At 38.5% G+C, this 13,315-nt stretch overlaps 1 pseudogene; it reads right to left on the bottom strand.

The window, feature by feature from the left end:
* Positions 1-519: 519 nt before the first annotated feature.
* On the bottom strand, positions 520-2,928 carry LOC102815244 (annotated as a pseudogene).
* Between the last annotated feature and the right edge of the window lie 10,387 nt (positions 2,929-13,315).

Below are 13,315 nucleotides of genomic sequence, written 5' to 3'. Positions count from 1 at the left end.
GTTTTCTCCAATGTCTTCAATACAACTTGGGCTTCTGTCAGTACCATTGACTCCTTTTTTTTTTTTTTTTTTAAATGCCTAATGTCTATTTCCTCCACACATGGGACAGCTCACACAAACAATACACACAGGCGCTGGAATCACAGGAGAGGGTAGCACCCCTAATCTCTGGTGTGAGAGGGGAAGAGAAGGATGCTTTCTCTCCCATCCTCACTGGGGACTTAGGGGGATCAAAGGACAAGCTCCATCTCTTCCACCTCTCAGCCAATGAGAAGTCACCTAGGTGATGTGTTTAGTTCCAACCATTATTAGTAAGTGGAGAAGTGATTGGCCTGGTCCCAACCATTACAAGGGAAGGTGTAAATGGTAAAGGAAGGCACAGTTTGGATTAGGCCAGAAGAGGGGGCAGGTGACACCATCAGAAGCATGTGGTGTGTGTGGGGTGGGGGTGGGGAGTTGTAGGCTTCTGGGCTGCCTAGTCTCTGGCTCAGGAGGAAGGGGTCAGGAGATGGATGGGACTTATTGTTTGACATTGATAATGTCCACAGATTCGGGCTTGAGGGAGGCACCACCCACCAGGAAGCCATCCACATCAGGCTGGCTTGCCAGTTCCTTGCAGGTGGCTCCGGTCACAGAACTGCCATAAATGATACGAGTACTTTGAGCCACCGCATCAGAGACGTTGGACTTGAGCCACCCCCCTGAGCTTTTCATGTACTTCTTGGGCCTGTTGGGGTGTTGCAGTCTTGCCAGTACCAATGGCCCACACAGGCTCATAAGCCAAGATGACCTTGCTCCAGTTGGTCACATTAGATACCATGACCTTGGTTAGCTCGAAAACGACCTTTTCAGTGATGCCAGCTTCCCTCTCATTTAGCTTCTCCCCGATGCAGGCGATTACTCTGAGTCCCTCTGCCAGGGCGTGGGTCACTTTCTGTCCAATCAGCTCATCTGAGTCTCCAAAGACATGCCTTCTTTCCGAGTGCCCCAGGACTACCCAGGTGGCTCCACAGTCTTTGATCATGCCAGGGCTGACCCCCTGCCTTCCCCCCCCCCCCACCCCCCTGTGAAGGCCCCATTAGTTACTTTGTAGCAGTTATGAGCAGACACAGCCTCTTGTTCCTATGTCTGACAATGTTCTGATGATATTCATAATATTTTAACCTTCTGGTACAATTCTGTCAATTTACTATTATTTGTAAGTGTTTCAATGAGTAAACATTCAGATGTAGTCTGCCTAGCCTTCCTAGTCTGTCTTAATCTGGAAGCTCTCCTGAAAGTTATCCCTCATGGGTGACCCTATGGTATTTAAAATTCCATAGCATAGCTTCTAGTATCACAGTAACTCGCAAACCTCCACAGTATGACAAACTGACAGATGAATGTCAGAGAAATATACTTGTGTTTTTGACTATGCAAAGGTGTTTGACTGTGTGGATAATAACTATGAATAACGTTGTGAGGAATGGGATTCTGGACTACTTCATGGTGCTTTTTGGAACCAGTTTATAGAACAAGAGGCAGTCATTCAATTAGAACAAGGGAATACTGCATGTTATAAGATCAGTAAAAGTGTGTATCAGGGTTGTATCCTTTCACCATACACATTCAATTTATATACTCAACTGGACTAATAACTATATAAACTGGACTATGTGAAGAAAATGCAACATTAGGATTAGAGGAAGGCTTGCTTTTAACCTGCAGTATGCAGATGACTGACACAACCTTGTTTGCTGGAAACCGAGAGAACTTGGAAGCAATTACTGATGAAGATAAGACTGTCTATCACCTTCAGTATGGATTACACCTCAATGTAAAGGAAACAAAAATCCTCACAACTGGACCAATAAATAAAATCGTGATAAACAGAGAAAAGATTAATGTCAAGGATTTAATTTTACTTGGATTCACAGTCAACAAATCTAATGACATATTGCATTAGACAAATCTGCTGCAAAAGATCTCTTTAAAGTGTTATTAAAGAGTAAAGATGCCACTTTGAAGGACTAAGGTGAACCTGACATGCTTTATTCAGTGATCCTTTGTTCAAAGGATTCCTATGAATGGAAGCTGATTAGATGACACCTAACAACAACAGCAATAATAAAAAAAGTTATTATTAAATTAACAATGTTACTTTAAAATAACAATGGTGGAGATGCTAGTAATGAGCCCTTTAACAAAAGTTCCCCTTTTCTTTATTTAGTTCAGAGTGAATCAAAATATTTCTTTTGAAGGTTGGAAATTCATACATTAATTTGCTTTCTTGGTTGTGGTGGACCAAATGCAAGGGCCCAGAGTGAAGATGAGAATGCAATTTAGAGCAGAATTAGGGAAAGGAGTTAGATTTATCATTTATGTATTCACAGGAGTATTACACTTTACTGTTTTCATTAAAATATTATTAATACCTATGCTGTGAAAGATAAGACAGAACTGAAGCAGGTCAATGTGGAATAGTCAGATTCTCACAGACCCAGATTGAAAAGTCTTGTTGAAATAAATTTCTGAGATTCCATAGATATTAAATCTTCTCAGGCTCATCAATGAAAACTATAACTTATGCAATGAAAAATAAGTTGAGGTAAGTGTAAAACCAATACACCAATGATTCTTACAACAATAGAATAATTATGCTTCCTTATGAATTTATACATTTTTATTCCTCCCACAGTTTTCACATTTCACCAACTATCATTTCTCTTTCCAAAGTCAGCTATTTCAGTTTAATTTTCTTTTAGCAAATTTGGTGCTTATTGGTGGAGTAGCTACCAGTTTTTTGGCCACTTGTCTCTCAGATGCCTGACGAACAATTGTTCTTTGTATCTCCAAGAAGTATCCAGCTGAGAACTGACAATTGCGCTTTTTGAAGACTCTTACAGCTTTTATTCCAGAATCTAAGTTAATTTCCAAGTAAATAAACATTATTCACACATGCTTTCCTTTACCTCTCTGTTAATATTAATAACAGAGACAGTATGCTATGGTATGCTAAATTTTCCCCCCAAAATCAGACTTCCCAAATAGGGGAAGAATCTGGTCATACTTGCATTTAAAAATATATAATTATGTTGTCTATGTTGAGATTCATAAAGCAGGGGAGAAGAAAAAGAAAAATTCAGGTAGAAAGAGGGAAAGATAGAATTTGAAAGAATGTTAAGCAAAATTTATTACTGTACTTGGTAACCTATGGGATAAGGTAGAGAGAGAAGTTGATGATGATTTTGAAGTTTCTAGCTTATATGAATGGATGGATGGATGGATGCGTAGGTCATGGGACCATTAGCCAAACAAATTGAAGAGGTTTTGGAAACATTGAATTCTAATTCAATACGTCAGTGTTTTCAAAACTTCGTTAAGGTACAGTTGTCTAGTAGGCAGGTGGATATGCAGAATTGAATGTGAGCAAAGTAGGGAATAGAAAGATGGGAATGGCTTTTTATGTGGTCAGAGTGAATGAAAACACCTTTGAAAGTTTTATACAGACAAATAGTCTGATAGATGAAAATGATGAAACCCTTAGGAATTTCAACATCAACAGTAGGACCACAACCTCCCATAAGTGCCCTCTAATTCCTTACTTATACTCACTACCAGATCTGTCAATTACTGACACTGTGCAGCCTTTACCTTGTCCCTTCTTGGCTGCTCTGTATTGCATTTTTCTCTGATATCTGCTTTCAAAGCCATTTGGAGCAGCTCTACACAGCTGTCATGAGAACACTGATGCTCATGCTGTTTTGGGGTTCCCCCAAAGCTCCCTACCTATCTTGGGGTGCCAGTATAGTAATGGGTGCTTGTTAGGGGTGGACATAAGGGTCTTCTTTCCAAAGCTATAACATGATTTTCTCCATAGCACATTTGAACATTTCCATCTGCCTATGGTCATTGCTTCTTTAATTAAATCCACTCTACTGTTCCAGACAGGAACAGATACCATGCCATACCTTCCATTCATATCTTCTTTTTCTGTCTCTCACCTCAAAGTAAAACAAATCAAATAAATGGAGTTAGACAGATATAGAACATTTATTCTTGTGCATGTATGAGTGTGTGTGTGTGTGAAGTGGGGTGAGATAAAGTGCTTTAATTATCAGTGTCCTCAAAAATATCCTACAACGCAAGAAACACAGCTTGGGAAACCACTAGACTATTGTGAAAATAATAGTAGTTTTGTCACCAAAAAAGATGAAGTCTTAATGTCATCTATAGATTTGTGGTTGTGGCTTGGGTCTTTTTTTTTTTTTTTTTTTTAAGTTTTTATTATGAATTGAGTGATAGTTTACATGGGAGAACATCAGTTTTATATTCATCCTATCGTATTTCATTTCATTGTAATGATTACAATCCCTTCCATGCATCATCATTCAACAGCATTTGCTTCCATTCCCTGTTTTTTTTTTGGATGGACACTGAAGCACTCAGGGATATAAAACCATTCAAACAACCAAAGGGCATACCCTACAAGCCTGCCTTCTCCCAATCCCCGGGCTGCCAGCACACAATCTCTCTCCCTGCTTGAGTCTAGAGTCCCCAGCCACTCCATCTCTCACGTTATTGTCTCTGCCTCCATCTCTGGCATCACTGCTTCTCTGGATAGGGTCCTGCACTCCACTCTTCTCCCTTCATGGTCCCAGGATCCTCTGCTCCTAGACTGCAAGATCGTGTGACTTGGGTTTTAAGTTACTTCACCTTCTTGAGCATTAATTACTTTTCAGTAAGATGGTAATAATAATATTTATCTTTCAAGATTGTTAAGATGAAAATAGTAATTGGTAGCATACTTGATACTAATAGACCCTTCCGAATAATTCAGAAAATTGGTTTGATCTGTTTTCCAAGATATCTAAAATAGATATATTTAATGTATACTTTCTGAAGTAGATTTCACTTTGTCCCCTTTGTCTTTTTCATTTGAAATCCTCCTTCTCTGTATGTATATACATCTATGCTTTGATATATATACATATACATAGAAGAGAGGCATTTTAAAATAAGTTCCCACAATATGTATGGGAGCTATATTTTCTCTTTATTATGGAGATAAAGTATTTTTAAGAACATTTTGTGGGTAAGATTCTATTTCAATATGATTTGTACCGTATAAAAAATTTCAGAATATTCCCAATGAACAATCTTGTGAGAGGAGCCCTGGTTGCACAGTGGTTAAGTTCTTGACTCCTAACTGAAAGGTCAATGGTTCAAGCTCACTAGGTATTCCACAGGAGAAAACTGTGAGAATCGGCTTCCCTTAAGGTTATTGCCTTGAAAATCTGAGGGGGGCAGTTCTACTGTCTTCTAGGGTCACTATAAATCAGAATCAGATCGAAGGCAAGGGGTCTGGATTTTCATTTCATTTTTAAATTTTTTTGGTAGCAATCTGTGAGCCAGGGTAGATCTATGAAAATATTTTGCTGAAGTGTGTTTTATTCCCCAAACAAATACTATGGTTTAAACAAATTTTATGATTTAAAAGCATTTTTTTTTTTCCAGAAAAACAAACCTTTGGTGTGAAAGTAAGTACTAGGCTACTATTATTGCAGGATAAAATAATGCAGATGTTGACCTTTTTATTTTGAAAAATATTATTTCTCATCAGTTACTTGTGGATTTTTGCATCATATACGTTTTTCTTTTTCCCCCTTTATGTCAAACACAGAATGAGATATTCTGCCCTTCATCAAGCTACTCATTCTTTCTCTTAAATAAAAATTTTTTTGCAATATTAAATAACAGGGCTTCAGTTATTCAGAAAATGGCTTAAGTTTTCAATCTCATTGTGTGTAAAATTTTAGATTGAAAAATATCTGAGCGGAAGAGAAAAAATAAAATGTTATCATCATTGCTAACAATACAATTTTGCGTATCTTTCATATTTGTCATTTAAAATATGAAAATGGTATAATATGAAAATTATTATTCATTCATTTGTTCATTCATTCAAGTGTTTTATAAGACCCTATTATGTGCTGTCACATTGATTCTGACCCATAGCAACTCTATATAGGGTTTCTGAGGCTGTAAATCTTTATGGCAGAAAAAAGTTTCATCTTTCTCCCAAAGAACGATTAGCAGGTTTGAACTGCCAATCTCATGGCTAACAGTCATGTGGTTTTCCTTCAGTGCATGTGGCTATTAGTTGGAATTGTTTGAATTGCATTGGGTTATTATATGTCAGCTACTGATAGGTCCTGGAGTAGAACTATGAATAAAGTAGACAAAATTCTTATATGAATGGAGTTTTAGAATAGTCAACATGGAAACACTTTTACAAAACCACATAGAGAAACCAGAATGGTTAGAATAGGAAGATATTTTTCAAAAATCACATTTTGAAAATAGAAGCCGGTCTCCACCAACCGCTTTATGATATATTAGAAATCCCTGGTAATGCAAATTGCTAATGTATTCCACTACTAACAAAAATGTTGGAGATACGAATATTAGAGGTACCTCTGAAGGAAAACTTGACATTTGTTCTACTTTGGAAAATAAGCCACTGAAAACTTATGGAGCACAGTTGGTTTTCTTTTGTTTTATTAAAAGCTCAAGAGACATTGAACATAATCCCCTCCTGTTCCTGCCCACTGGTCTTCTTACTCCTGGCTCTCTAATTCCATAAACTAGAAAGTCAGTTAACAAATAAGTTTATTCTGACTTCTTGATTAGGAATTATGAAACATTTGATAAAATGAGAAAATTTGGCTAAGAAGCCTGATGATTGACTTCAGCTATTCATATTCATTGTGTTCATAGTCCTGGTGTGGCACTGTAGGATAAGCAATGGACTGCTAACCTCAAGGTCAGTTGTGCAAACTCAACAGCCAGCCACTCTTTGGATACCCTGTATAGGGTTATTATCAGTTGGAGTTGACTTGACGGCACACAACAACAACATACATATGCTATATTTAAGATGATTTACGATTAAAATTTTCATGTTGCATGGAATGCTTACAGTAACAATGGCACTTTTTAGTAGAATCTTGGAGAATCTTTACCGGATTTTTTGCCTAGTTTTGTAAGGAAGGATTATCACTGTGAACATGACAAGGAAAGCAGTCTTGAACAAAGTTCTTATTTCACCGCTGTTTGTTTGCCTTTTATTCAGTATGAAACTGTTAAACTTTACAAAAAGACAACTAGGAATATGGCTACATATTTATTTTCACAATCTCTAGTTTCACATCTTTTAAGTTCAGAACTGAAATTCTATATCTTCCTCTGACGCCCTATCAAAGTTAATGGCACAACCTCCTTTTTTGAACTTTTCCCCCCTGACTTAGTCTCCTAATTTTTATGACTCCAAAAAATAAAACATGAAAAAGAAAATCTAGAGATATTTTATCTTTCATGTACAACAGATGTTCCCTCACCCATGTTCCATGGGCATAATCCATTTTGGGAAAACATAGACATGGGCGTTTCTGCCAGGAAAGTCTCATGAAAAGAGGACTGCTTGTCTTGGTTAGCAAATCCTTGATAATATGTCTGAGGCCCACACACACTCTTCAGATTTCTGGATGAAATTCTACATTAACTGGTAGAAGAACTAAGCATGAGACTCAATTGTAGAAAGGGGCTACTAGTATGTACATGATACTAGTGACCATTTGGGTAGGACAAGGCCTGTTTCAAATTTACTTGACCAAATTTTTAAACACTTTATACACAAAGATGAAGGCCAAGATTCAAGGGCAGATTAATTTGTAATGATCATGGATGCATCCATGAAGATATTATAATAGGTGAATTCTAAAAACTGAAGCTTATTAAATATGGACATGAAACAAACCAGAGGCTGTAACTACCGCACTGGTATCAGATAGAAGTTTGCTTTAATCGCCACAGAAAGACAGAGATATAAGCTCTCTTTTGCTTAAGTTTGATCCTATCTTCTTGTAAGCTGGAAGCTATAACAGCTTTGCCTTTCAGATTTTCACCCAGTTATTTTTAGTTCTTCTGAAGCCTGGGAAATAAGAAATATAACCTCCTTGAAAAGTCCAAGTGAGCCAACCATAGCAAGGCCTCTGAATCTGATTAGATAAAACAACAAAGAGGTTCTGTTGGGGCAGAGGCAGGAAGAGCCAAGGTGGGTGGCAATCTGTGCTTAACTCAGGGGAAATGTAGCCTCAAAGAATTCAAAAGTGGGTGAAAAAAATAACATAAGCAATAGACAACTTTCCCACATCTCAGGTCACTCTCTAAATACAGCTAGAAAAATTTTCCCCACACTAAACTTAAAAAAAAATTTTTTTTTTGAAGTACAATAAACAGTATGTGAATGTATGTTTATCCTAAGCACCACACTGAGAGAGCTATTTGCTCTCTAGTATTGTTTATGCTCTATATTAACCACTCATAATCCTTCTGATTAACTTAGACCATAAATCAGGACAAACTTGAAGTTATAAAAATGTGTTATGTGTTTTAAGTTTTCTAATATGATACTGGAATAATTTCACGTAGTGTTTTCCTTCAATTATTAAAGTGACCGAAGGAGATCATCTGAGTGAAAGGATGGGTAAAGATTCTCCGCCCAGGTGGAGTGAAGAAATGAAATAGATTCCAACTCTGCCACTTGCTTGATTCCTGGGACTGGTTTGCCGTGTTATAACTTGACAAATACAAGGCACAGTCTAACTGGAAAGGTGGAGGTGGCTGGTGTGAGGACGGTTGTCATCAATAGCTTTTGACAAGCTCAAAGAAGTAACATTGTGCATCCTGGCACTGCCACATTGTAAAAGAAAATAAATGAAACAGAGGCCGGGTACTGAAATACAAGATAGTGGACATCTGGCATCTTCGGTGCTTTGGAAGTTCCTGAAGTGGCCTGTATTTCAGTTGTTTAAACTCTGGGGATTGTCTTACATGCCACATTCATTTGGTAATTTGGAAAATTCTTACCCATTTTCTTCTATACGGCAGATATGTCCATGGTTAAAACTGTGGCAATGCTAAAAGAGCCTAATTGATTTGTTTCCTTATGAGCAAAGCCAACACTGCTAAACTTGCCTTCTCCTTTCTCTTTTAATGTCTCAACTTCTCTCTTCACTGTTGACAGACCTCTTCTTCTTTAACACATACAGGCAGCCAAGGGGTGTTGTGGTAGACGTATGAGAAGGTTTTGGTGGAGGAACTGAAGTATGCTTGAGCTGAGGAATCCAACAACTCATGGAGATTCCCAGAGACGTTTAGGACATAAGGGAAGTTCAGTGAAAGAGCTTGGTGGGTTCAATTCTTATCCCAGCAGGTGTACTGGCGCCTGAGTGGCATATGTGGTTTGTAATTGACTGCTAACCTAAAGGTTGATTACTTAAACCTACCCTGTGGCTCCACAGAAGGTCTGGTGAACTGTTTCCTAAAGACTGTTGTCGCTATTAAGTGCCGTCAAGTCAGTTCTGAATCACAGTGACCCTGTATAGGGTTTCTGAGGAGCAGATGATGGGTTTGAACTGACGAACAACCTAGAAAACCCCATGGAGCAGTTTTACTCTGTAACACATGAGATGGTCATGTCAGAATAGACTTACCAATAACACGTTTACAGGTTTGTTTGTTTTTTATTTTTATTATGACTATGGAGTCTTGGTGTGGTACTGTAGGATAAACAATGGACTGCTAACCACAAGGTTGGCAGTTCAAACTCACCAGCTGCTCCTCAGAAACCCTATACAGGGTTTCCTGTGAGTCAGAACTGAGTTGATGATGCTTAGCAAGAACAATGGAGTCCTTGGGTGATACAAAGGTTAATGTGCTCCGCTGGCACTGGAAAGGCTGGAAGTGTGAGTTCACACAGAATCACCTTGGGAAAAAGACATGGCAATCTACTTGTGAAAATTGAGCCAATGAAAACCATTTATGAAGCAAAGTTCTACTCTGACACACTTGGGGTCACCATGGGTCAAAATAGACTCAAAAGGAACTGTGTTTGAGTCTGCAAGATTTCAAGGAGACCTGATGGTGCAGTTATGAAGCAGCTGAGCTACAAACTCAAAGGTCAGTAATTCAAACCCACTCGTTGCTCTGAGGAGTCCTGGTGTGGTGCTATGGCATAAAGCACAGGACCACAGGGTGGGTTTGAACCACATGGTCGGCGGTTCAAACGGACCAGCCTCTCCTTGGAACCCTATACAGGGTCACTATGAGTCGGATCTGACTTGACAGCACTCAACAACAACAACAACAACAACAACAACAACAACAACAACAGTTGCTGTGAGGAAGAAGAGACCTGCCAAAAAAAGAACTTTTTATGACAACCCGCTCCAATAAAAAGTACCGTCTTGAAAACCCTATGGGACAGTTCTATTCTGTCCTATAGGATACTGTGAGTTGGGTATGAGATACCAGATTCAATTGTTAGCCAGTCTTCTTTGAGTTCTTCTCTATGGCACAAGCAGGTGTTATGTATAGCAGTCAAGGTACCATACATTTGTGGACACTGTGGGGTACCCAGAACAATAGCTTCACCCTCACTGCTTCAAACCTGGGTACATCACTGACAGGCCCCAAAGTCTAAGCAGATGTGGTCCTCTTGCCCAGCATCCCACAACTGTGGCATATTGCATTGTGCTAGGTCCAAGGCCAAGCTGTGCTTGCCTATGTGATGTCTTGTGGACTGGGACCTGGAACTTGTATCTAACTGTGTTGTCCTGCTTCTTAGGGGATCCTTGGAGTCAGAAATGGAAATTGGATATCCCAACTCTGGGAAGTCATCGACACCTTTCCACTTTGGGGATTGCATATGCTCCTAGACTAAGGCATTGTGAAACTTCTGTTATTAAATATCGCACATTTTATATCATGCTCTCATTTTTCATACAAAGTAAACACTTTGGCAAGATGTGCCTCTTTGACCTATGAAATGTATAATTTTGGCTGCCAACTTTTACTTCCATTTTAGGCCATATTCTGTGGTTTCCTGTACAGAAGTGTTATGGGTGTGGTTGACAGTCACTTTGCTAATGAAATGGCATTACAGATTGCTTGTGGGGTAGAATATTTACACAGAAAAGTTCTGCATGTCTAATTCAAAGTATATATTCAAAATTGAAGCCATGGAACTCATGATCTAATTTTAAATGTCATATGAACTTTGTAATTAAAACTTTGCATAAGTAGATAGGTATACAGGGGAAACAACAGCACTACTAAGGTATGCTCTCTGTGAATGATGAAACAGTCAATCACTCAAAATCAAAAGGCCAGCATTTTCCTAAGAACAAAGTTGAGAAGGGATGGGAAGGGGGTGGAATGGAAATAGGAACCACAGGAAGGATGTGGGATAACTGTTGTTGCATGGAGGGGATTATAATCATCGAGATGAAACAAAGTGTATGATTTGCTGAATATAAAACTGATAATCTTGTCTGTAATCTTTCCCTCCATACACTTTATTCATAATACATTAAAACTTTTTATTAAGTTTTTTAAAAAAAAGTTTACATGAAAGCATTACAATAGTTTTGCAGTTATCAATACACCTAAAGTATAGTAGATAAACCTCAACTTCTGTCAGTGGTTACGCCATCTTTGAAATAAAACACATCGTCTTTAAGGAAGAACCTCTCAGTTTACAAAATGTTTCCATACATGCAATCTTTTTGTTCTTTCAAGAAGTTTGGGCTAGATGGTTTCCAAGTGCCATCCATCTTTAAATCTTTATTATTTTTGTGACTTCTACTGAAGGACCCAGACTGGAAAGTAGTTCATAAAAGCCGAAGCAATAGAACAAATAGGCCCCACTCAGTGGGGCAATGTACTAAACCTCTTCATAAAGGGCTTGTATCTTCAGAGAGTACTTTTTAAATCACCATGTGGCGTTCAGGCTTCTTTGCTAGACGGTCAGAGACTCATTATCTGTGGGTTGCAAAGTGGAGGAGACAGTCTGTCAGTGCCCTGGGAGCCCAAGCAGCTGAGCATTTGAAGTCAGGCAGCCACCCACATAGTGCCAAATTTGCCACCATGCAATTGGTTGTGCATGCTCTAAACAAGAGCATAAAGAACATGACACCTGTCCTCCCATTTATTCCTGTTCTTTTCAACATCTTTTGCATTAATCACCTCTTAAATACATCAATATGAGAAATGAACACTGGCGGAGCTGAGTCACTAACACGGTACTCACAGACCCAAAATGCGTCTTGAAAATAATACCCCCACTAAGCTTGAAAACTAGGCTGTTCTCTTTGTTGTTGCAAACTTTTTGAAGAGGGGCAATTTCCCTGATGTGACAAGAACAGAAATAAAAATTTTATTGTGTGTTTGCCAGGTCAGAAGAATGTTGACAAGCACTGTAGGAAATATTTTTATTTGAAGAAATTGTCTCAAGCTTCCTGTTCTGACTTAGAAAATCATTTAACCAATATTGTGGAATATTCTAATTTCTGAGGTAGTTTAAGGCATGTATATGGGGTTAGTGTTTACCAGCTAGGAAAAGATTTTTCCAATCTAACATCATGGTTATGACTCTAGTAGAATACACATAGGATTTAAAGAAAAACCCCAAACAAACTTTTTCTCCCTTGAAAATAACACAGGGGAAAGAGAGGTCCTTTAAAGTTCAGCATTATTCCTTAGTGGTTGTGTGTATTAGGAATTCTATAGTCTAGAGCTATATGAAGAGTTCTTTTAATTACCACAGCAAAGGCTCAATGACTGACTCATCTTTTGGGGTTTGGATTACATGTGTGGGATTGTGTCTGGGATGGAGCTCTCTGGAATAGCAACACTTCATCAAAAACACAGTGGCACACCTGTACTCCAAATGGCCGAATAAGGCAAAACATATGACATCAAAACACCAAGGATCAGTGTTTTAAAAGGGGAGGGGGCGCAAAATGTAAGCTGTAGCAAACTTAAAGCACCAAGGCACAAGAATCAGGAGCTCCATGTATGCTGCTCCCGAAGTGGTTGATCTATCAGTTAACCTCTGCTCATAAGCCATGTTTGCTCTGCCTGATGTTGACCTGGACACCAAATACATAGCATGTGCAAAGTTACTCAAATGGATAGTCCATCCTCAAAAATAACTTACTGTCATAGGTAAAACAATGAGAAATGACTGGGACTTAGATTTTCAAAGGTTCCTGGACTGAAAGGTTGGTTAGAATCAAAAGGTTGGTGATTCAAACTCACTAGCCACTCCTTGAAACGCTATACAGGGTTGTTATGTGTTGGAACCGATTCGATGGCACTTAACAATAAAAACGGTGGGGAATCTTCTTTCTGTCAAAATTTATACCATCATTTGAGGGCTATACAAAATGATCAACTTAAAAATTAGCTTGTTATATTTGGTCAAACATTT

Source organism: Chrysochloris asiatica, unplaced genomic scaffold, assembly GCF_000296735.1.
Source record: "Chrysochloris asiatica unplaced genomic scaffold, ChrAsi1.0 scaffold00146, whole genome shotgun sequence".
Lineage (NCBI taxonomy): Eukaryota > Metazoa > Chordata > Mammalia > Afrosoricida > Chrysochloridae > Chrysochloris > Chrysochloris asiatica.
Note: the sequence above shows the minus strand (reverse complement) of the source record. Positions and strands in the feature narration are given on the sequence as shown.